The sequence below is a fragment of the Onychomys torridus genome, chromosome 4 (genome assembly GCF_903995425.1).
Source record: "Onychomys torridus chromosome 4, mOncTor1.1, whole genome shotgun sequence".
NCBI lineage: Eukaryota > Metazoa > Chordata > Mammalia > Rodentia > Cricetidae > Onychomys > Onychomys torridus.
In genome coordinates this window covers 27,340,761-27,366,485 of record NC_050446.1, presented here as the reverse complement: position 1 = coordinate 27,366,485, position 25,725 = coordinate 27,340,761, and the positions used below count along the sequence as shown (strand labels likewise).

The following is a 25,725-nucleotide window of genomic DNA, read 5'->3' as shown; positions in this document are numbered from 1 at the left end:
GTACGATCAGTGGAATGGTACACACTGGCTTCAGCCAGGGCCCAGTGTAGAACACCACCTCTGGCTGTGTCCCAGAAATCTAAGAAAGAAGCAAGACCAGCAGAGGTGAGAGTGACTTCCACTGAGTCCTGTCCAGGTAGCCTCTTGGGACAGCACCTGGGAAAAGGTGAGACATCCCCTCTCTGAGCAGAGTGCCAGCGGAGCATAGGCTGTGGAACAAAGGCCACAGCCTGACTTGTGAAGAAGAGTTTAGAGAAGCAAAGAGACAAAACAAGAAACAAAGCCATGTATTACCCAAAAAGGAACGTTGTTATCAAAGTCTGAGACAATGTTGGTGTTCAACACCCCAGCTACTCCATCCAGGGTTCCCATCTTCTCCTCTCTTTCTCCTTCTATCCTAGACCCCACAGCCCACCAGGCAGGCAGGACTCTGGCCCCATTCTGCGGCTGATACTCAGAGCCCCAACCTCCCACCCAGCACTGAGTTGGAAATAGACAAAAGGAGGAAACTTAAACAGAGGGCTCTTGCCTAACTATAGCTCCATTTACTAATTTTCAGCTTTGTGGGATGCGAAAGCAATTCATGTTCACTTGAAACCACACTCTGAATGTTTTATTTCTACACTTTCCCTGACTAGGCAAATATGGCAAGATATGCTGCCACGGTGCTGAGCCACAGCAGTGAGCATGCAGCTCTTGCTCGGCTCTGCGATCAGAAGGGGAAGCCACTGGGACCCAGAACCATATGGCTAAGCTGGGGGATCAACATGTTGGAGATATTAAGCTCATTTTCATATGATATTTTCTATTTCTCACAGTTTTATGACTTACCCTCTCAGAAATGAGGAACACCTGTGTAAGTTTCCAGCTCTGAAACCTAAGCTCCATGAAGAAAGATGGATAAAGTACATCTGGCCATGATGAGCACCGTTAAAGGGAGACACTGCCCACATCCCAGGAGAGGTCCAGGACTCCAGAAAGCACTCAATGAGGATTGGCAGTCTCTCCTACGCGGTAGATATGCTTGCCATCTTCACAGGAGCTGCCTAGCATTGCCTCAAAAACCATCTCCAGTTAGACACTAAAGCAGGAGCCCAGGAGCCTCCCGGCCATTTACATTTCTGCATGAGGGTGTTCACTACATACTTTTCAGAGAGATTTACAGAGAGTATGAGAGAAAATTCTTTGAAGGAAGCAGAAGTCACCCAGGCCTGGTACTTGTCCTGGTCTGCCCATACCATATCAGTGAGATCCTAATAGCTACAGCTTATATATTATTCATTTCAATTGTCTAAAAAATTTATTATGTGTTTATATGTATGCACCAAGACATACACGTGGTGACAGACTGACAGGAGTTAGTTCTCTCTTTCTGTCATGTGGGTTCCAGGCAGCAAACTCAGGTCATTGGCCTTGATGGCCAATGCCTTTACCCCCGAGCCATCTCACTGGCCCTTATCTCATGGTTTCAAATGTTGCTATACATTAAGTAATTTTGCCTACTATAGCTCTTGGGAATTTAAAAATTATCTTCCTGCTCCTTTTCTTATTATGGTCTTAGAAAACTAAAGAAGATGGCTTTTTCATAAATCCTTCTAAATGCCTGCATTTGCTCATTCTTGCCTTCTATGTCTCCAGTAAATGATCATCAGAGGCTTTCTTTGGCTTTGAAATAAGCAGAGTTCTAGAAAGCAGGCATCTGACACCAAAGTTCCATCTGCCCGTTGCTATTTACCCACTCGTCATCCCTGGACAACCAATCAGGGACTATTCATTCCATCACGACAGAAAAGAGACAGGGTACCCAGGGGAGTGCTGCCTTTCTCCCCTTTAGAGGGAGGTGGTTCCTGTTAGTCTCATCAGATTTTCTTCTGGTTTACAATCAGGGGGATCAGAATAGCAGAGAAGACTAAAAATAGAGCAGGCTCTCAAACACAAACCAGAGGTAGGGGATGTGTTCCGCACTGGCACGCCTTCACTACATGAGCAACAAACAGATAAACAGGCTTGTGCAGTGCATCTTGTGGCGGCACACTGGGCAATGAACTTGTGGTCCTCTACCTACTGTCTGTGAGTGTAGCCTGCTTCTGGGTATGGGTGGCTTCATTCAGAGCTGGGACGTTAGCTTGTTAGATCCATTTGCCATGTCAGATTCGTTTCCTCTTTTCCTGTGTGAACAATAAACCACGCATTCAAAACAGACACCTGACCATCTCCCTCTCTGGCACGAAAGTCCTCTTCATGACCAGAGGGAACAGTAATAAAGAAGAGGTTGTTGTGTGACAGGGATTGGAGTAGGGAGACAAAGGAAGAATTAGAGGAGAGAGAGAGAGTACGAGGTGGAAATCATATGAATACAGTACTCATGTATGGAATTCTTTTAAAAAGTGAAAACAAACCAAAACATTATCAATTATACCCAATAAGCCAAGAGTAGCACATTCTCAAGGCTCTGCAGCATAGGTTACTTAAAACTGGAAGGAGAGAAGGACTCAAACATGCTCTCATGTGATACATTTTTCTGTTTTATCCTATTCTGTCCCAGGCCCTTCTGCTATGATATGATAAGATCCTGTATAAATACACTAAGGAAATATTATAGTGCATGTTTGACTATCAAAAAAGTGAAGAGAGCTGGGTGGCAGTGGCGCACGCCTTTAATCCCACCACTCGGGAGGCAGAACCAGGCGGATCACTGTGAGTCCAAGGCCAGCCTGGTTTACAGAGCGAGATCCATGACAGGCACCAAAACTACACAGAGAAACCCTGTCTTGGGGGAAAAAAAAAGTAAAGAGAATGTTCCAAGAAAGTATAGACATAACCTGGGGGGAGGGGTTGTATCTTGACAATAGGGCCATGCTTATAACTCCAAGACCCTGTGTTCAATCATTCAAGCCTCAGCATTGGGAAAAAGTTGTACACCTGCAGACACACTTACACACATACAAGGAAAAGAGGGGATAACAGGAAAACAAGGAAAGGGAAAGAGAGGGGCAGAAACACAAAGTGAAAATACAACATGTGCAGTGAGACTTGCTTTGTGAGGACGAGCCGTTCTGTTTCTGCAAGCAGAAACTGAGCCCCAGGCACAGTGAACCCAAAATATGTGCAGCAAGCTAAGACCCTTGACTGCACTAACATGTCCCAGGTCATTCCTTCCCCAAAGCCCCAAGCACAAGAAATGCAAATCTCTCGAGGAAAGCTCTCTATTTAAACCCTTGTTATTGCTGTAAAGCAAATTTAACTAAGTATAAGCTCCCCCGCAAAAAAAAAAAAAAAAAAAAAAAAAATACAAGCAAGCAAAGCAGCATACATGAGAATTGGAAGAACTAATAAGAACATGAGAACCACACCTAGATTACCAAATATTGAAATACGCAGTAATGAGATATGCAATTAAAAATGAACAGACAAAGCTGACATTTAAAAACTACCAGGAGGATTTGCAAACACGCTAAAGAAAACTTTGTAAAGCAATAGCAACAATATAAACTCACTCAAACCCAATGCATGGTGTAGTGGCTAGTCTTAAAGTCAATGCAACACACAAGCTAGAGTTATCTCAAAGGAGGGAACCTTAATTGAGAAAATGTCTCCATAAGATTCAGCTGTAAGGCATTTTCTAAATTAATTATTGATGGGAAAGGGCCCAGCCTAGTGTGGGTGATTCCATCCTTGGGCTGCTGGTCCTGGGTTCTATAAGAAAGCAGACTGAGAAAGCCATGGGGAACAAGCCAGTAAGCAGCACCCCTCTGTGGCCTCTGCATCAATCAGCTCCCACCTCCAGATTCCTGCCTTGTTTGGGTTCTTGTCCTGACGTCCTTCAATCATGAACAGCATTATGGAGGTATAAGCCAAATAAACCTTTTCCTCCCCGACTTGCTTTTGGGTCATGGCGTTCCATTGCAGCTATAGAAACCGTGACTAAGACAGATGGGTTCAGCTGCAGCTTGGCATAGTTGAAGGAAGAATTATCAACCTGGTAAGTGTTCTAGAAGTGGTCAGAATGCAGGAGAGGGCTTGGGAAGAACTGAGAATTTTGAGGAACTAATGAAAAACATACTCCAAATGCATGGAAAGTACCCTCTCCCCAAAGCAAAACAGATAAAAGTGTTCCTTCCTCATCCGTGCGTGCGTGCTGGGGAGACATGGCAGAAGACCAAAAGCGGTGAGTCAGGTCAGGCAACAACTAGAGGGGTGGTGGTTTCTATGGCAACAGCAGAGGTCAAGCTAGGAGCCTCCCAGCTGTTAGCAAAACACACAACAAAGTTATGTCTCAAGGATGAGAGCGAAGCAAATGTGGCTTCTTATAAACAAGAACTGTCTTCACTACCAACAGAAGTTGAGGAAAGGGACTTTAAAGACTAGACTTCAGGAAGGGGAAGCGTGACCTCAGCAGGAAGCTCGGACAGAAAGGTAGACAGTGAAGGAGACGAACGAGTAGGTAATTTTAAAAGGATGCTTTACACTGTTATAAAATAACAAAACTAACATCTGCAATGTGGTGCTTAGCTGGTCTGACCTAAAACTATCCGGCAAGAACAGCATGTAATTTGAGAGACTGGTTGCATTCAAGAACTCTGCAGTGCCCCCTTTGGATACTGCCTGGGTTCACAGAAGACGCAGGGATTCGTGGCCCCAGTCACCTGGACCAGCCAGCACCAGGGCACCCTGCCACTTCCTCCTGTCCTAACCCTTCCTTAAGCTGGTCCCTCCAAAGCTGTCATTGAGACAGAGGCAACAGCACTCCAGTTTAGCAGACTGAATGCTCCCTGGAGGCAGGTGGCTTCCCCCAGCCAGGAAGAGAGGCTGCAGCCAAAAGCTGGCTTCCAGGGGGAGGAAGATGGTGTTCTTGGCAGCTGAAACCACAGCCAAGTCTAGAAAGTAATCCCTTCATCCTAACTGCAGGCCGGGCGTGGCTCTGTTTGTGGAGGGCTTTGCTGGGGAGGGTGAGCAAACAGGCTTTGAGATTAGCAATTTGTAAAGTGGCCGCATGTACTGGTAGGCAAGGATGTGTTTGCCCTCCTGGGTTTTGCCAGGGGAGAGGTTTCGGTGGGGGGGGGGGAGGGGGGTGAGGTGATGGGAAAAGCATGTTTGGCTGGAAAGGCCCAACTTCCTGCTGGAGGCTCTAGCAGGTGAACTCCGACAATCACAACCCACATCAACTTTCTTCTTAGAAAACCCACTCCAGCAAGGTCAGCTCTGGACAAATTACTAAAGAGGCCTTAAATGGCCATTCTTCCATCACCTTTCCTGCTACCTGGCTGCTGGGGTTGGTCTGGGGAGAGGGGTGGAGCAGTGTGGAAACTGGTATCTGAACTTGTGGAATCCGGGCTCTTTTCTCATAATCCTAACACAAACAAGCAGAAAGTTCACTGGCTGGAGAGAAACTGCGTCTCACAGTTCTGTGACAGAGCCGTGTGATTTATGACTATCTGCTATTTGGATTATCTCTCACCCTGATGAACTCCACTAGAGGAATTAGTGAGCAGCCATAATAACAATTGGTAACTGCCCTGCTCCTTCAACTTCAGAGGCATCAGAAATGATTCAACTTCTGTGGGTTGCTAAGGACAAATGGTGTTGCCTGGCTGAAAACAGCAGGCTGCTTTTGCACACCTGTTCATAGTATCATATGATCCCAAAGTACATAGTTTCACAACCCCTGCCCATAGGACAGACCTATGCACTGAATGCCCAATGCACACTACCTGGGTTTCCCATATACATATACTTGCCCTGAGTACTTCCAAACACTACCAACAAACTGGAAACTATGTCCTCTCCCCAGCAGGAAAAAAACAATGCTGGCAGCTGTAGTTTGTACTGTACCCAAAGAGAATTAGATGTTGGTAATCCCCAAGAAGTCTAGAATTCATCAACCACATTCTTAAAGAGGTAGTGCTGTGAAAAATCAAAAGGAGGAGACTATTGATTTCAAAAAGTGGAGTTTAAACGTTAGAAAAAGAATCAGTAGGGCTGGGCAGTGGTGACACACACCGTTAGTCCCAGCACTTGGGAGGCAGAGGGAGGAGAATATCTGGGTTGGAGGCCAACCTGGTTCTAGGATAGTCAGGGTTACATAAAGAAACCCTGACTAAAAAAAGAAAGAAAGAAAGGAAAGAAAGGAAAGAAAGAAAGAAAGAAAGAAAGAAAGAAAGAAAGAAAGAAAGAAAGAAAGAAAAGAAGGAAGGAAGGAAGGAAGGAAGGAAGGAAGGAAGGAAGGAAGGAAAGAAAGAAAGAAAGAAAGGAAAGAAAGAAAGGAAAGAAGGAAGGAAGGAAGGAAGGAAGGAAGGAAGGAAGGAAGAAAGAAAGAAAGAAAGAAAGAAAGAAAGAAAGAAAGAAAGAAAAGAAGATGGAGGGAGGCAGGGAGGGAAGAAAGAATCAGTGATTATGAGACTTCATTATGAGCCATGCAGATATGGAAAGACTGGCCCTTGCATTTCATAGTGAAGAGTAGAAAGCATAACTCAAGGAGCCAGGTGGCTAATATCATGCAGACAATTGCTGTGTACGGACTACTAGGTCACTCAAACTCCCTTGAATTCTTCAGAGGAAGATTCATATGGTCTTTTAAGGGTCTTTTGGAAAGTCCCCCACACCCTCTCTTCTTTCCTTTCTTACGTCAATGCATAGAGACCAAGGTCACCATTTCGGTATCCTTATCTCTGCAAACCAATTATATAACTTGAGTTATGGATAAAAGAAGAGTGTTGCCTTGGATACCTCAGTATTAACCTTAATTATTCTTATTAGTGTGCCGCCTAGACAACTACCAACAAGAACTCAGGGACAAGATCTGTAGAGGTAGTACCCGAACCTACACAAACAGAAGAACAGGTTGAAGCAAACAAAGGCGTAAGGCCTGTGGCATCCAGATGAGTCCCATTACATTAACATGGTAGATGGTCGGCCAAACACGCTGCTGCTGTCCAATGGAGATACAGCCAGTACCACTCACTATGGCATGAGTCCTCTTGCCATCTGCTAAGATTTCCTTCCATGTTCCAAGTGATGAATGGATTTGCCCACCACTGTTCCTGGGAGAACTACCATGTAACTTTTCTTCATTGACTGGATTTGTGGGCAACAGTCATTGAATGTAAACAGTACGTTGGAATCATTTAGGAAGGGCCTTCATATTGACCTAAGGATGTAGGTCCTTAGGGGTAGAGTAAATACTAGCATATGCAATGCTCTGCCTGGGTTTGGCCCCAATACCACAAGAAGAAAAAGAAAAAGAAAGTAGAGAGGGAGGGAAAGAGAGAACCTTCATATTAAAAGCAGTTCTATTTGACATTAATTTGAATGTGAACCTATACGCAGATATAGGAACTAAAATCATGCCCCAGTGCTCAAGCCTAAGCCAGAAATCTAATGATCAATAATTTGTTTATATTAGACTCACAAACCCCCAAATCCACAAATGCCCAGAGGCCCTCAGCCGCCTTCCAGAATGCTATCAGGCCATCAAGTTCTTTCCCAGACAAGCTATGTAGTGTGTACCCGACACCGGAAACTTCATTCTACTAAACCTTAAGGGAGGTTAGAGGTTTGGAGAAGTGGACAAGCTGTTATGAGGACTAAAGCCAGAGGTGCCATGGATAACAAGACTGCCAAGGAGCAAGTGCACAGCCTGCAGACCTGCGCTTTCTCTCGTCTTCCTGCGTGTCTTCCCAAAGTCTCCAGCTCTTTCATTAGGACGTAGTTTTTATAACAAAGGAAATGCAACCCTTGGAGTCTTCCAGGCCTTTCGGAGAGAGATGTGAAATATGACACAAATGAGATTCTGCGTGTGCCCTATGCTGCTGTGGACACAAACCTCCCATCATTATCATTCTGGGCTGGTTCTGATTTTGTTTGTTTACCACTTGGGCCCAGCCACCACTGTCTTCTCTGCTCTGTGTCCCACAAGGGTGACCCCTAGCTATTAGCTGATTTTCCTGTCCCCATGACCCAACATCTGACAGGAAGCCACTTAAGGATTTAATTGGGTTCATGGGTTGAGGGAATACAGTCCATTACAATGGCCATTGCCTGGCTGTTTACATCATAAGGGCAGTCAGGAGGCAGAAGAGTCCTCCAGTGGAAGGGGGGCTGACCCAGAACTCGTTCAGGGCCCCCCTTAAAGGTTCTACAACCTCCCAAAAGGGTTGGGGACCAAAACAGGGACCAAGCCTTCCAATGTAGACATCTATGAAGAACATTTCCCATCAATATTCAAGCAATGATATCACTCTCTAAGGAAGTGTCCACTAGGTCCAGGGAACTTCTACTTAGTTCTAACACTGCGGGAAGGGAGTTACTGTCTGGAGATGGGAAGGAATGAAAAAACCCAACGATGTGACTTCTGTGTCTTCCTGGAGCCACTATTGATACAATTATCACTTAGTTAAGTAAATCAATACTGTCTATTCATATACATGTATGGACTCTCCAAAAACAACAATATAAATAAAAAGAAGACCACTTGACATCATTCGGGAAAACAAACCTGTAAAGGTAAATTGTCTAAACAATAAAATGGCCTCAACCCTCTAAATCGATTCTTCAAAAATTTAGCTTAAGAAAACATCTTAGAAAATTTTAAAAAAAGTGTCCTTACAAAGGAATTTATTATATTGTCATATTCACTGGAGGAAATTTTACAACTTAAATATACAAAAGAACGATAATAGTTAAATTGTAGCATATCAACTTGATAGATTAAAAGACTATGAAATGTTAATATTAAAACTTTGTAACTGCAGAAGTTTATATTAACAGAGATAAATAAAACATATTTGAAAATGAATGCATCAGAACTTTAATTATATAAAAACATATGTATGCATCTAAAAGTGAGATAAAAATCTCACAACGATAACTCCTGTGTTGGAGGATTGGAATGTAAGTACCATATACTCATCTTCTAAATTGTCCTTTAAAATAAAGCAAATGGAATAGGACAAAGGACATGACACACTCCCTAGAAATCTCATGGCTACAGCTAGTGTGGCAGGTGTACCTTCTGGGACATTCAGACCCCTCAAGGCTGCACTCTGCCTTCCAATCCACTCTCAGTTTTACAGGGGCTGTTCAGCCTCGGCAGGGCAGCTACTGCCCCACACACCAGGATATGAAGTTAATAAAACCTCATTGAATGGCAAAATGTGCTTTCTTACTTTCATATTCATGTCTGGCTGTATCTATTGACTATTTGCTGACTCTAGATGGAACAATTCAGAGTGAAAGCATTTTCTTGGACCATTTTTGTTGTACAGTGTATGTGGGCTCTCCCAGACACTGCACACTTTCATTAGGAAGCGGTGAGATGAGGACTGTCATTGGAACCCTCATTGGCGCTTTTAAGATATGCCTCATACTCCTCCTTAAAGAGATCCCATCTAGCACAGTGATAACAGATGGATGGCTATGACCTTCTTCACATTCTTCTAACTCCTTTTAAAATGAAATCAAGGCTCTTGCTGCTGGTGTCTATGGGCAGGGTGCCAAGGCGATGTAAGGAGGGCTACATATCATCGCTCACTCTCAGGATTGTCTTCAAGTTCATCGTTAATGTACTATGCCACCGAAGAACAAGCCAGAAGTGGGGGGGAGGGGCAGTCCAAGGGAAATGTGCTTCCCCCCTACCCAAGGCCTATTTTCTTGAAATACTGGTTGTCACATAGGCAATGTCTTCCCATTGAAAACAAATGTGACACCATTATTGACATTACAGCAAAATGCTTCGCAGACATGCTCCTCTTTATGCCTCAACATTGAGCTGACAATTTGACATTGCCCTAAAGTTTTAAGCCTAGCAGGATTTCCTGTCGAAAACATTTACCATATAGAATATATTCTGCCTTGAAATAGTGCTATTTCCATTTCACATCGAAGTGAACAGTGATTTACTGTAACTACATATCAATTCCAGTGTATTCCTTGGATTGGCTGTTATTGTTTTAATAAGGCAAGGATTAATGGGCAGGTGCTCTATCATCACCTGACTGAAGAAGAAATACAGAAATTATGCATGGCTCATTTTCCCCCTTCTCTGGGCTGATTAATAACGCTGTGGTCATGTACTTATAATGCACTTCCCAGATTTAAAGTGCTTTCATACCCAGAATTACATTTTACCTTTGACGGGGCCTTCCAAATAACACACAGCTTCACAGCCTTTTCAGTTTTCTGATGCCCAAATATTGTATGCGAGTGCATATATGAGCATATGTATGAGGGGTGTGGGTGTGTGTGTGTGTGTGTGTGTGTGTGTGTGTGTGTGTGTGTGTGTATGTAGACCATCCCAAACACCTGGTGACCTTGCACATGGTCCAGCCACCCCCTAATGCAGCCTTGCTATGGAAAGCAAGCTTAGATCTCACTAGAAAACCTTTGTGGGCTCCCACAATGCAAAGCATCAAGACTGTGAGTAGCCTTAATTGACCCCGCTTTTAATGAAGGTTTCATTTATTCAGCCCAGCTAAAATAGAGCTTTAAAGTTTGATGCTCCAGCCTCCAGCCTCTGGAATGCTGGGATTATAAGCTTGTGTTGCCACAAACCTGGCTTGAGATTTCGTTTTCTGACATTTTTAGCATACGAAGTAGCAGATTTCTTTGTAGTGTTTCTTGGTTTTAGCCGACCCTCTCCCTGCCTCCTTCCCGAAACCTCCTTGCTCCTCTCCACTTAAACCCTTCCACCCCAGTAGTCCCCTTCACATCACACATGTTGTTATCCACTCTACTCCTCTTCCCTAAACTCTCTTTCTAATTTCCTGGCATCTCCCCACAGTCATTTCCACATAAATACACACATATAAAACTAGAAACTAAGATACGCAGATGAGAACATGCAGTGTTTGGTTCATATGACCCAGCTACCACTTCACGGCATATACCCAAAAGATTCTTCATATTCCTATAAAGATACTTGCTCACCCCTGTTGATAACTAGTCTAGTCATAGTGTTTAGGAGATAGAGCCAGCACAGATACTCATCAACAGATGAGAATACTGTACATATACATAAAGGATTCAATCAGCCATTACATGTGGCTTCTGAAGGAAAATTAAACTGGAATTTCTTCTTGATTGCTTAGATGGCCTTCTCAGAAAGCAAAGCACAAGTCAGGAGAATTCTCAGCGGCTATGGAAGAAGAGGCCCACTTGCCAGTGTCAAATGCCAGCCATGAATGTAAATCCTCCAGTCCCAGAACACCTTTCGATAACTGCAGCCCTGGTCAACATCTAACTAACACATCATGAAAGAATGATGCAGAATCATGCAGCCGAGCCACTTCAGATTCCCAACCCTTAGAAACTATGGCAGATAATAAATTATTGCTAGTGCTTTGTGACAGAGCAAAGGTTACTTGTTATAGTAACAAAGGAAATTTGGCAAGACTATGGCTCAGATTAGCACAGAGTTACATAACCCAAGGAACACGGCCAAATAATGTGGATGAGCTACATGACCCATGTCTACAAAGAAAAGTGGCTTTCATATACACACCATTACCATATTTTAAACATAAACACTTCACATCAAGACAACTGACCAAAATCCTACACTAATTCCAAAAGTCTAAAAAATTGTAAATGATATATTTGTTTGTATAATTAAGTAAATTCTTTAGATGAAAAGAACTATAACTAAAGTCAAAATCCAACAGCTTATTAGGAAAATTATCAGCAATGTAGAATATACAGAGGGTGACTACTCCCTGTGTATAGAAGAATGGACAAACCAATTAAAAAAAATCACTCAATACTAAGACAGAAAGCAGGCATCATTGAAAGATTCAAAGAAAAGTGGTCCAGAGTTGGAGCTCAAGAGCACTCTGCTATTTGGAATAAAAAAGAAAATTCAGCAAAAAGACTGATGAGTGGCCATGAAACAAGGGGAAATAAGGAGATTCTGGAGTCTAGGAAAGCATGGCTCAAAAAAGTTTTAATTTGTATTTTGTTGCTAAGAACACAATACAACAAACTGGATACTTGATAAGCAAATGAGGTTTGTTTACCTCACAATTTGGAAGTCCAAAAGCCATGACATCAGCTCTGTGGGGGAACAGGATCACAGAGGTGCAGGTTCACAACAGAGAAAGACACCATATTACAAGATGGGAAGCCAGAGCACAATGGGTGGGGTGGGATCAAGCCAGCTTCCATAGCACTCACTCTGTGAGAGCCTAATTAGAGGTTTCTACACAGCTAGTTTTCCGCCATCCAGGGCTACACAGTGATAATCTATCATAAGGGATGGAAGGAAGGAAGGAAGGAAGGAAGGAAGGAAGGAAGGAAGGAAGGAAGGAAGGAAGGAAGGGGAAAGAAAGGAAGGATAAAAAGAAAGGAAGGAGGGGTTGGGGATTTAGCTCAGTGGTAAAGCGCTTGCCTAGCAAGCGCAATGCCCTGGGTTCGGTCCTCAGCTCCAGCAAAAAAAAAGAAAGAAAGCAAGGAAGGAAGGGAGGAAGGAAGGAAGGAAGGAAGGAAGGAAGGAAGGAAGGAAGGAAAGAAAGAAAGAAAGAAAGAAAGAAAGAAAGAAAGAAAGAAAGAAAGAAAGAAAGAAAGAAAAAGACAGGAAGGAAGGGAGAAAGGAAGATGGGAAGACAGACACAAGCAGTGATTTCTCAATCCAGATCTATTTCTTCTTACTGAGAGTCCACTGTGGGTCAGGGCACCTCTCCCATATCCTAGTTTCCATGTTTTAACATCCCAAGTGGCTCTAAACTGTGAAAACAGATTTTATTAATCAGCACAGCACAAAATGGGAGGTCTAAGGGTCTCACACCAACAGTTCAATCACCTAACACAGAAATGACTCTTGTCGAACCAAAACCCATTGGCCAGTCATATGATCTGCCAAATCAGGAGGATGAATCTTTCCATATGATCAACTAAATACAGGTAAACATGAAAACCTCCATCACAATCAGATTTCTAGTTCCTCAGAGGGTCTGGCATCCAATCATCCACTTCCATGAAAACATCCCATCACAGTACATATTAACTGAAGCAAATGTACTCATGATAGAAATTAAAGCAGGAGGGTGAGATGGCTCAGCAGATAAAGGTGTTTTCTGCTCACCCTAATGGCCTGAGTTCAAAACAGGGGAAAACTGGACTGGAAAGATGGCTCAGTGGTAAAGAACACAGCTTCTCTTCCAGAGGGTCTGGGTTCAATTCCCAGTATACCCGCGGTGACCCACAACTATCCATAACTTCAGTTCCAGGGTATCCAGTACCCTCTTCTGGCCTCTGTGGGCATCAGACACACAAGCAGCACACAGACACACGTGCAGACAAAACACTCATACACATACACATAAACAGGGACCTGTCCTTCCCTGCACAGTGGGAAGAACAATCATCCTCCTCCCACGTGTCACCATCTGACCACCCCAGGCACATGCACACAAATCAATACATGTAACAAAAACTTGTAAATAGAAAAAAAAATTGAGGCATCAAAACTCCCATCAACTTACCTAATTAGTTGTGATACAGGATTCCAGCCTCTATAACGAGGACTGTCTCTCAATTTTCTGAAGTTTTCACAAGTCTGTATTGGTATTAACTCAAGACAAAGAAACGAAGGTGACTGAAATCTTAGCTACTATGGTATGTATGGCATCGAATGTAACACCCTGTGATCCTCCAAGCACATTATGCAAAAGACAGTCTTTTGAAATGGCTGGGATCAGTTCCTTCAGACGTATTCTTAGCTGTGACTGACTAATACCTACAATGGGGCTCAGGATGGAAGAAGGCTTGGAGTTCCCTAATAACACTTGAGTCTCCTGTCTCTGCACCTGTCACTGAAGATTAGCCCTCAGAAGAGTTGTGTGTGAACCTTCTTCATGTTAATGATCAACTTTAGATTTCAACATTCCCTACAGTTCTAATTTGCAGGCTGCTGACAGCCCAGCTTTAAGGCAACCAGCCTTTACGTGTTAAGCCTTAAGGTACAATTTCCTTCTCTCAGATATGTGGAATCTTGGTACAGTTTTAATACAGCCGGAAAGAGCTGCAGTGGGGGTTCTCTTTATTGTGAGTTTACTGAATTCCCCAGCACAAAATTAACACTTTCCCAAAGAAATATTTACGAAATCTCTAGATTCCAAGATGAAGACAAAATATTACTGGGCATTGAGATAAAAGCATTACTTGGGATGGGAAGACATTGCTCCAAATAGTATGTAGTCAGAGTGATTAGCTGTATGTTCTTATTTCTTCCAATCTTTAAATTCCATGCAATAATTGTTAATTCAGAAGTTGGTGTGTGAGGGAAGGTACTACACAAGACCCTGAGCTGGTACTGGGTGGCGCCCTTGAAGTCTTGTCCACAGTCTCCCTTTCTCGTTTCCTGGGCTTTTGAACAGAGAGATAAAGGGACAGCATTTCCAATGTCAAGATGAAAGGCACATACGAAACCTCAGAGGGCTCAATCAACTTCCAATCTACCTCAGAAATGAGCAGGTGAGTTCAGAACCAACTCCCATCTTCTTCTCAATGCTTCATGCAGCAAAGGAGCCGCGCATAGCTCACTCCAGAAAGCCACTTCACCTCACTCTGTTGTCACACAAGGCCCTACCAGACAGCATGATGGAGGCTCCCGTTTACAGGCATAAGAGGTTTTTCATTCCTCTGTCAATCAGCTTGCAGAAAGCCCCACATCTGTTTTTTAGCCACTAGAGAATATAAGGCGCCTCAGATGGAATTATATGCATGAAAAGACTACATTTGAATCTTTTCAAGCCTAGTGGTTTGCAACGTATTTCACTTAATATCATTTCCCTAGACTGTAAGAACTCATTCCCACACTCCTCACTTCATCAGGATAGAAAAGTCTATTTCACAGGAAAGTCTCTTCCTACACAAATGCTGTCTGTTTTTCACTACTCCATCACAGAACTCTGAATCCAGAATTTGATCTCTTTTTCTAATGTGCATTGGTGTATTGCCTGTGTGTGTGTATGAGGGTGTCCCCCTGACCCCGCCCCAGAACTGGAGTTACAGATAGTTTGAGCTGCCATGTGGGTACTGGGAATTGAACCCAGGTCCTCTGGAAGAGTGGCCAGTGCTCTTAACCACTGAGCCTTCTTTCCAGCTCCCAAGCTTGATTTTTTTTTTTTTAATTTATTGGCCAAGCATCCAACTCCCTACTAAATGATATATGCACAATAACACCCAAGAGCATTACTGGGTGGTGTGAAAACCTTGAAGGGTTTCATATTCCTGAAGTAGAAAGACCATAGCATGTATCACACCCACTCGGGCATTTTTCCAATGGGGATCATGATACCACAGCAAGTAATCAGGGACAAACTTCCAAGTCACCTTCCTTCAGGCTCACTAGACTTCATCTTGGGCATCAGAGGAAAGCCTAAAAGGCTCATCCGCTAATGAAGTAATTTTTTTGCTTTTAGGACCAGGTATTAGACCCGAGTCCTTGCTAGGCTAGTGTTCTGTTACCAGGCCATGCTCTCTACCAGAAATCCCATGTTTATTCATCTTTTGGGATTTTTGTTTGTTTGTTTGTTTTGGTACATTCAATTTTATCCAACTCGTTTTCAAACTATATTTACCACATAAGCTTGTATTTATTTATTCATTTTTGGGCTTTTTCAAAATGTTTCTCTAAGCCCTGGCTGTCCTGGAACTCACTTTGTAGACCAGGCTTGACCTCAAACTCAGAGACCCACCTGCCTCTGCCTCCTAAGTGCTGGAATTAAAGGTATGCATCACCTGGCCCATCTAAACTTTTTGTTCCCACTATAAGCATTTTTAAAAACTCCTTTTGTTGGCAGTCAAATTGAAAAAAATCGATATTCAAAATAAGCAGAAAGTGAGTATCAGTTATATTCTCATCAGCTAGAACTAAACATGGCTAACATCCAGCAACTGTTTTTCCAGTATGCTTTCAATGTTTCCATTTTTTAATTACAGTAGTTATGTATGACTAGTTCATCCTTTTTAAAACATTAAAAATGCAGAAAATTAGAAAAATACTATAATAGCCACAAACCAAGTAATTTGGGGGCACTTAGCACATATTATTTCATTAAGTCTTACATTAATTCTTCCTGGTGGTAGTGGTTCTATATCCATATTACAAATAAAGAAGCCAAGCACAGGAGATGGTGGTGATGTATGTGGGAGGTTTACATCCAAGCATTTCCATAGTCCAGACTTCATTTAATTCCACTTTACGTTATTACTTTTGATAATTAAATGACAGTCACTAAGTAAGGGATGTTCCGTAACAGCGAGGGAGTATTAGCCCTGAACTGAATACTGCTATAGTCGTGCCTAGCAAATATCAAAATAACACCAAAAGTGGCAAACTGTTTCCAAGAACTTTAAATGCATCCTAGAACAAAGTTCAGGAATACATAAAGGTCCCTCGAGGCTCAGGAATCTATGCAGAAATGGAGATAAAAGGATTGTAAGAGCCAGAGGGGAAATGGCAGTTTCCAGACACAACAGGACAGGTGCACATTTGAACTCAGAGATTGACAGCAATACAGAAGACTTGCACCAGCTGAAGCCAGACACAACCCCAGCACAGAGCAGGGAAGTAGGCATGAAGACCCACCCCTGGCCAAGAAGTCATTTGTAATTGGTAGCTACAGAAGAGAGAAAGTCACTTTTCTTCAAATGAAGTGACACAAGATATATCACCAGCACTCCTGCTCAGGAGTCGTTAACCAACACAAACTGAACTCCATGTCTGTTTGTTTTAAGAAAAAAAAGAACATAAAGTTGGGTGAATAGGGAGGATCTGGGTGGACTTGGGAGAGGGAAAAGAATATGATCAAAATATATCATATAAAATTTTCAAAGAATAAAAGAAAACATTATTAAAAAGAAATCTTACAGAAATAAAAAAATGGCCAACATTGCACAAAATAAAAATCCATAATGTAAAGCATGCAGCCAAAGATTATGAGTCATAATAAGAAGCAGAATAACATAATCATAATGAGAAGAAAGCCAATCAATTAAAACCACCAGAACACAGATGTTCAAATTAGCATCCAAGAACACTGAAACTATATAACTATTGTTCCCATGTAAAGTTATCAGGTTCAAGATCAATATGCAAAAGTCACTCTTATATCCATATACCAATAACAAATAATCAGAAGTTAAAATTTAAAACAAAAAGAAAGTGTCATTTATCATGCCTTCCCAAAGAAGCACTGAAGGATAAACTTTGGAAAGTATGAAAAGACTGGTCACTGTAAATAATATTACTTGGCTGCAAAGAGTACAGAAAACAAATAGTGAGCTACACAGTATTGTTTGTGGGCTGGGAGGTACTTACAGTTAATGTGGTAATTCTCCATTAATCAATCTATACATTCCACTATCAATCAAACTTCTAGCAGGCTTTTTGTAGAAACTGGCAGGCTCACTTTAAAATTCATATGAGAATGCCAAGGGACCCAGAGTAGCCAAGGCAAGTCTTGATTTCAAGACTTACTACCCAGCTGCAGCAGTTAAGACAGAATCAGCACACAAGGGTCCAAAAATAGAAGCAAAAGGAAGATGAGACAAAGGACTGATTTCTGATAAATATGCAGCAGCCAGCCAATGGAGAAAAGCACCAACATTCAACAGAGGTGCTGGAACAAATATACGTTTACAAAGGCTGAACCAGATCTTACTCCCTATGTGGAAAATCCCTCAAGTAGATCAGAGAACCAAAATTAAAACCCCAAATCAGGAAACCTCTAGTAGAAAACATGGCGAAAAATCTTTGTAACTTTGGGTTAAGAGATGATTTCTTCTTTTTCACATGCAAAAGCAAGATCCATTTTTACAAAACAAAATAGTTGATATATTGGATTTGATCAAAATTTAAAATTTCTCTTCTTTGACAGAAATTAGAAGAACATGAAAAGACAAAACAGATAAGAAAGGAAATATTTACCAAGTGTATATCTAATAAAAGACTTGGTATAGAATTTATAAACAGCCCCAAAATGGAAGAGCCAACAACACAATTTATAAAGGTCCAGACACCTCACCAAAGAAAATACACAGAGAAGCAAGAGCCCATAAAGACTCCTCAGCACGTGGCAGGACAGGCACCTGGGTAAAGATTCAGTGAAACTAGATTCTCATGTGCCACGTGGAGGATGCAAAGAACAACACTCCTTTCCCTGGTAAACAGTGTGACAGATTATTAAATTGGCTTAACTATTTAATCAACAGCAACAGTAACTTTACAGCTACCATATGACCTAGCCATTGCATTCCTAAGTGTTTACTTAAGAAAAATGAAACAATACATAGCTATACAGACAGAAAGACAGATGACAGATAGAAGAGATGATAGATAGATAGATAGATAGATAGATAGATAGATGACAGATAGATAATTATATACACACAAAAACTTGTACGCAAATGCTCACAGTAGCTTTCTATGTAATAGCCCAAAGCTAAAAATAACCCAAACGCCCCTCACCAGGTGAGCATATAAACACATCGTGACATTAACGCTAATGGAATGTCTTTCAACAGTAAAACAGATTGAGCTACTGATACACATGATGTGCATAAACCTCACAAAAATTACCTAGTGTGAACAAAGCCAGACAAGAAGAGAATATACCACACTCTTAATTCAAGATTATAGAATATGCAAAGTAACCCACACAGTGACAGAATGCACTCCCTGCCAGGAAAGGGGACAGAGAGGGACTGGAGGTAAGAATTTCCAAGAAGACCTGAAAACATTTGAGGTGATAAATGTGTTCATTACCTTGATTGTGCTGATAGCACCACAGACAATGGGTGTCTAAAGTTTGCAAATTATATGCCTTAAATATGCCAATTTATTGTAGGTCAATTATACCTCAGAAAAGCTGTTAAATATAATAAGAACAAGACTGCCTATTTGAGGTCACCCTTTGCCAACCTAAATTTTGGCCTCCTTTCAAAAATGTCTTGAACAGCATTTAGGAACAGACTGGCATTGTTAGGTTAATGTCCTGTGAAATAGTCTAAACTAATTGTTTCAAAGGCCTGTGGCAGCAGTTTTCTGAGATTATATCAGGGGACACTTTTCTCTTTGTGTATACATAAACTGATGTTGCCACTGGATGCCAAACAATGCTTTTGCTGCAGTCATCCCCACAGTGGGATGTGTTATTTCACTCAAGAGAACTGAGAACAATGCCCTGAGTCCCCTGTGTCTTGGCCAAGCCTGTACCCATACCGCCACTTCCGTAGCAAACTCTTCACTTTACGGACCTGAGTCATCGACAAGTCCATTGGTTCCCGTGTACTCGGGTGTGAGAGAGAAAGACAGAGACAGGGAGAGAATGAAAGACAGAGGGACTCAAAAGGGAATCTGAGTCAAGTGTCAGCTCATGGACACCCCCCTATCCCTTCTCCCCCCACTCTTCCCCACCCCCACCCAGAACTTTGCTTCAACCAGCTGCCTCAGGCCTTCAGAAAAGAAAGTAGTGGTGACTGCGTATTTCTAAATAGCTCCCACTGCATCTTCCAGTCCTACCCTCAGGAGCTCGAGGACACAGACAATTTCTCAGCATGTGTTTAGGGCACAAGCACACACATAAACACCAGACATGCATGCACATGTCCACCTGAACTCAGCTCCTCCACAGCAGTGCAAATGTTCGCTTTCTTCTGCTTCTCAACGAAATTGTCAGAAACCTGCATTTCAGTGAGGCCTTTCCGCCTCACAATGATTCCACCTCATAGTAGGACTCTATACTGAATCCATTTTTCTGGGGCTGGGCAGATAAGTCAGTTTGTCAAGCATGTGCTGTGTGAATTGTAAGGACATGAGTTCAAGTCCCAAGAAGCCATGCAAAGTCAGGCATCGGAGTATATGTCTATTAACACCCGTGAGAGACTAGAGGCTGATACGGGAGAACCCCAGGAAGCTCTCCGGCCAACCAGCCAGGCAAAAGCAGAGGCAAGACCATACTCAGAGTCAAAGCTGAGAACCGACATCCTCTGCTGCCCTCTGACATCCACATTCATGCTGTGGTACACACACACACACACACACACACACACACACACACACACACACACACCATCCGTGTTTCCTAAATGGGGTCTGAGTCAGTGACAACTGACCATAAAATTATTTTCATTGCTACTTCATAACTGTAAATTTGCTACTCTTGTGAATTGTGGTATAAATATTTGGGGGAAGATAATAGGTTTATCAAGGGGTCGTGACCCAGAGGTTGAGAACCACTATATTAAAGCACCATCTCTATTTACCTACTTTCAAAAAAAAAAAAAAAAAGTAACTCACTTCTCTTATGTATTTTTGTTTAATAAACTCGTCCTTTCTTTGAACAGGAAAGCGTGATCTTTCAATCCTTGGAGACCAAGAGGGTTCAAATAAGAACACATCTTAAGCTGCTGCCCTGGGCAGCCGAACTCACAGGGCTTCTGTGCCCTGACAGCAGCTGAAGCAAATGAGAGGCAGTGTTGTGGGAGCCCACAGAGGTTTCCTAGAGAGAGCCGAGCTTACTTTACCCAGCAGGACTGCAGGAGAGGATGATTGGACCACTGGCCTGGGTACTAGGTGTTTGGAAGGGTCTACACTTGATTGTATATAGCAAGGGGAAGAGGTCTTTTGCCCTCTCCTTGGCATTGTTATAAAAAGCCCATTTTAATAAAGTTCTGGGCCGGTGGATTTTGATCCAGGTCCTCCCGATGCTATCCTGTGTTTCTGTCTGTCTCACCTTCACTATCTTTCTATCTACTAATTCCTTATGCCTCTCTCCTCCTCAGAGGAATGTTGTAAAAGGTGGGGGCGCCCCCCCTCCAGTATCAACTCTAGACAGTCCATTCTTGCCCTGTGTAAAGCTCAGAGAGAGGACAGTACCTGTATGAGAATTTTTAAAGGCCTCCATTTCTCCAAGTCAACATAACTTCCTAACAGGCAGTGCATGAGCTAGTTTTTAACCCTCGACCTGATGCTGTGAAGCAGAGGGCCCGACTCCACATGACTTGCCAAGTATGGCCAACATCCCACTGACTCTCCACTCCCTAATTCCTTTTCACTCCCAGCTTTTGGACTGTGCAGTCATTCAACCAACAGTACTTCCATGGGAGTATAGAAGGAGGCTATGTAGAGAAAGGGGATCATTAGCAGCCCTTTTGAGGTTTCCCAACATCCTCCAGTTTAGGCAATGATGAGTGGCTGAGTGACTGGCAGGCTTGGAAGTATGCCTCTTTTGCCAATGGCATGTTAATGAACTTCAAGTCAACGTGAGCTACTGAAATGAGCAGGCCTAACAAGAGGGTCGATTGTTACCTAAGAGGCTTGACTATCTGGACTGTCTGAAGACACAGCTCTGCCCTGAGAAAGCAGGGCATTCACAAGGTTGGTCCAAACAATGGGTGGGTAGATTTCAAACAGCAAAAGACCTGGGAGAGGCTAGGGTTAGCACAAAAAGGAAGCAACTGCTTGCTCTGTTCCATGCTGAATGCCGGATAGCTCATGGCCCTTCCTGCCTGAGTGTTTTCTAAATTGTTATTTATTTGTATATTGAGATAGGATCTCACCACCTCTCCATTCTGAGTATTGGGATTATAGTGTGTGCCATGGTAAGCATGGGTCTTTTCAAATATTCTAAAATATTAATAAATTTAATGGTTGCTTCATTTAATGTATGGCCACTGGTAGATATCCCATGCTCCAGTGCATTCCGCCATACCCCTATACACACAGGCAACATTAATCTGACTTAGACAGCTATTAGTTGCTTTTCTGGTGTTGTGACAAAATACCATGGCCAAAAGTGACTTAGAAAAGAGTTTATTTTGGCTTACAGCTCCAGAGAGAGGAAGTCCTTCATGGCAAGAAAGACAGGGCAGGAGGAGGAGAAAGCTGGCTGAAAACATTCCACACACAGGAAACAGACAGCAAGAACAGGAAGGGACACTCTAAAGGCCCAAAGCCCACCCATGGTCACTTACTCCCGCCAGCAAGGCTCTAGCTCACAAAGGTCCTATACTTTCTCCAAACAGCACTGTCAACAAGGACCGGGTGTGAAAATACACACACTGGGGTGGTCTGAATACAAATGGCTCCCATAGGCTCATAGATTCAAAGGCTTCATCCCTGGGGAGTGACACTACTGGAATGGATTCAAAGGTGTGATCTTGGAGGAAGTATGTCACTAGAGGTGAGCTTTGAGATTTCAATGCCCACGCCAGGCTCAGAGCCTCTCTCTTCTGTCTGCCTGCATGCGGCCATGCATCCTGCCATGGTGAAAAATGTATTAAACCTCTGAACTGTAAGCCAGCCCCAATTAAATGCTTTGTTTTATAAGAGTATTCATGGTCATGGTATCTCTTCACAGCAATAGAACACTGACTGAGACACAAACCTATGGAGAACACTTTTCATTCAAAACACCACAGTGGGTTATTTTTTAAAAAAGACAAAGTTGAGAGTGGATCATGTAAGGAGAAATTTGGAGAGGGAGTTAGAGGAATGGGTGTGATCATATTTCTCATGTTATACATGTATAAAATCCTCAAAAATGACAAAAAAATAAATATTAAAAAAGATTAATTCATTTAGCCCTTGAAGGTAAGTTTTACAATGCCACCATCTTTAAATGTACATAATAATAAGATTGACTCAGCTGATAAATCATGGTGGGAGATGAAGAAATGAAGAGAAAGAATTAAATGTCTAAGAATGAGCTCTGTTGAACAGCCAGCTCTCTCTTTGCAAGTAAATCTCCCAGGGGGTCTCTAAGCCATGGTGCCCACTGCACTGCTGGTGACCAGGTGGGGTGAGACTCGGGGAAACTTTCCCAACCTCCACTGAAGGCCAGTGTCTCAACTCCAGCTGACGGCCACACCTCTGCTTCCAGCCTGGTCTTTCTTCTGCCAACGCCGAGGGATATCAACCTGGGACTCACCTTGCGAAGCATCATAGAGCTATTTTAGCATGCTACTTATGAAAGAAGCCAAAGAAAACAATCTATGAAAACCAGACATGGTAATCTGCCCAGCTCACGAACCAATACCAACTGCCTAGCATAACATGCTGTGTCCACCAGGTTGAGCAGCCCTGGGGTCAGACCCAGGCCTGAACAAATGGGCCAAAGTTTGATGAAAAATTTGAAAGATTCAACCCAGCACAGACTGTAACATACCTCCTGGATCCCAGTCCCCCCGGAACAGCCCTTGTTGGGCATCAGCAGCCAGTCTTTTCTCAGTAAGAAATAAGTTGGTTAGAGAGTTCACATCAGAACAGAAACATGAAACTGAACACAATGAGAGCAGACTGCTCTGTGCTGGCTGCTGCTGAGCATGCTCAAAGAAGCTGAGGAACCTGGGAACCGGCTTCCAGGCAAGCACTGGGCCCTGTTCACTCAGCATCACAGTGCTGGGTCCAGTGAGCTTAGAATGGGCAATGCTGGGCTGGCAGTTGTGTTCTGACTCGAAAGTGCTACTCATACCTGCCGTTTGGGGGAAGAATACGGTTTACAGTCTCTGGGTTCAATACGTGTATTCAGGAGCATTGAGCCACTGTAACAGGAGCCATTCCAACCTAGACTAAGCCTTGCTTCCCGTCCCACAAACAGAGCTTTGAAAACTCCAGATGGCCCAGAATGGGCCCTACCAATGACCAGCAGTTAGGATTCACTTCATGACATGCACTAGGTGGCATCTGCCAATCTCAGAATTAGCTACTAGATTCCAAGTTGGAGGGAATATGGGTTCCCTCCTACTGGCCCCAATGTGATCCTCTCTGGAGAGAACCTTTAGATGGTTCAGAGCCCCTTTTTCTCTGTAAGAAACAGATGGGAGAGAAGTACTGCCATCCTCAATCAAAGGGCCAGTAGCCAAGCTTTCTGTCACACATTGTCCCACGTCCAGGCAGCCAGCCCAGCCTCAGAGTCTCAGCTCATAGCCAGTTACAGATGGGAGTGTTAATGGTCATTGGCCCCAGGAACCATTTACTTAAGGAATTGTTTTGGCAGCTGGTGAGGAATGCAGGAGGCATTCTAAGCTACTGATCATTGCTGTGACAGTGTACTATGTGGGAAACCAATTGGGGAGCCTTGTAACGTGCAGGACATGCCCTGCTTCCAAGTTCTGCTGTCATCTCACATGGATCTCAAGCTTTCCACTGTAAAGCAATATGAGAAAAAAAAAAAAATATATATATATATATAGATAGATAGATAGATAGATAGATAGATAGATAGATATATCCAGATACACACACACACACTCAAAACCTGCTTACACAGTAAACTATTCAGAGCAAGCCATGTAAGAAATCAGCCCCATTTACAAATCTCCTTCATCATGTCCTACAGAATGTCACACAGGAAAAAGAGGTCCAAAAACAAGGATCAAAACAGCCTGCAAATGGAAAAATTAGAGCAACTTCAGAACGAAAATCAAACTGGAATCCAGGGCATACAACATTGGTACTCAACCTGGAATCCAGGGCATATGACATTGGTACTCACACATGAGGCACATTGAGATCAACGCAGGAACCACAGGGCCTGGGACTTTAAACTCCTCGGATCTTCCACCTCAAAATCAAACATGGGACAAAGTTACCATTTGCAATTTCTAATTTTTGAGATCCCTGGCAGATGGCAGCTCAACAGAATGAAAACTGCAGGACTCAGGTCTTCACTAACACATCTTCCGTCTGCATTAGAAGTCATCTGAGAGGACTGTGCAGTTGGGAAAGTGCTGGGATTAGCCCTCAGGGCCCCATTTTTTAAAAGCACATTTATAATAATTCCAGTGCTGCAGACGCAAGGCAAGAAACTCCCTGAGGCTGGTCAAAACAATGAGAGAATGTGTCTAAAAAAAATAAAAATGGAACATGTATGAAGAACATGTGGTGTCTTCTGGCCTTCACACACACACACACACACACACACACACACACACACACACACAGGAATCATAGATTTGAGCACGCCATGTTTATCACAAGTTGCTCAACAGCCATGGACTTTTACCAAAGTTGATAACTCAATCTAATGGATTGTAAAGGCCATTTCTATTGTCTATTAAATCACTTCATTTGTATCTCTGATGACACCAGATGCACTGTGAAGACAATATGAAAGCCTAGACTTGATTTTGCAGACTCCATCTCAGGAAAGGACCACCATCTTAGACCACCTGGTGACCAGGGGCTGTACTCAGTTCCAGGAAGAACCTCAGGAATGTGCTGTGACAACTCAAACAGACACTCTAGAAGCAGCCAATTAAGAAACAGGGCAGTAAAGTTTAACAAGATCCAGATGCTCCTGTAGACTTCCTGTCAGCGGTTTATGGTCCTTGCAGATATCCAGATACCCTGTCAGCAGGTTGTGGTTTCACACCAAAAGTCTAGACCAATAGTTTCAAAAATCACCTTGTCCCATATCCCTTTTACCCAATCCCAAATGCCAAGGCATGTAATTCCCAGCTTGTGGTTGTTTTTCCTTTAAAAACTCTCCTGCCCTTGAGCCACTCACCATTGCCACTGCCATTTCCCTCCATCCACAGGGGGTGGTCCAGGTTCAAATCTGACAATAAAAGACCCTTGCATGCTTGCATCAGAAACTGGCTCCTTGGTAGTCTCTGGGGGTTTTGTAACACAGGTACAACAACACGAAGTTGTTTTCTTTACTTACAGTTATTTCCAATTCAAATTCCATGTACTCTACCTCCTAGAAGATATAAGGATTCTCATAG

At 42.9% G+C, this 25,725-nt stretch overlaps 1 protein-coding gene across 7 annotated transcripts in view; it reads right to left on the bottom strand.

Annotated features, from left to right (window-relative positions):
- The window catches only part of Lypd6b (LY6/PLAUR domain containing 6B), a 169,821-nt gene that overhangs the window by 93,006 nt on the left and 51,090 nt on the right, over positions 1 to 25,725 (bottom strand). For 5 of the 7 annotated variants that reach the window (XM_036186351.1, XM_036186352.1, XM_036186355.1 and 2 more), the window contains exon 2: positions 24,492 to 24,560. The exons of the other annotated variants lie outside the window; for them this stretch is intronic. The gene's annotated coding sequence lies outside the window, so the exon portion shown is untranslated. The remainder of the gene's footprint in view (positions 1 to 24,491; positions 24,561 to 25,725) is intronic. 7 annotated transcript variants of the gene reach the window in all.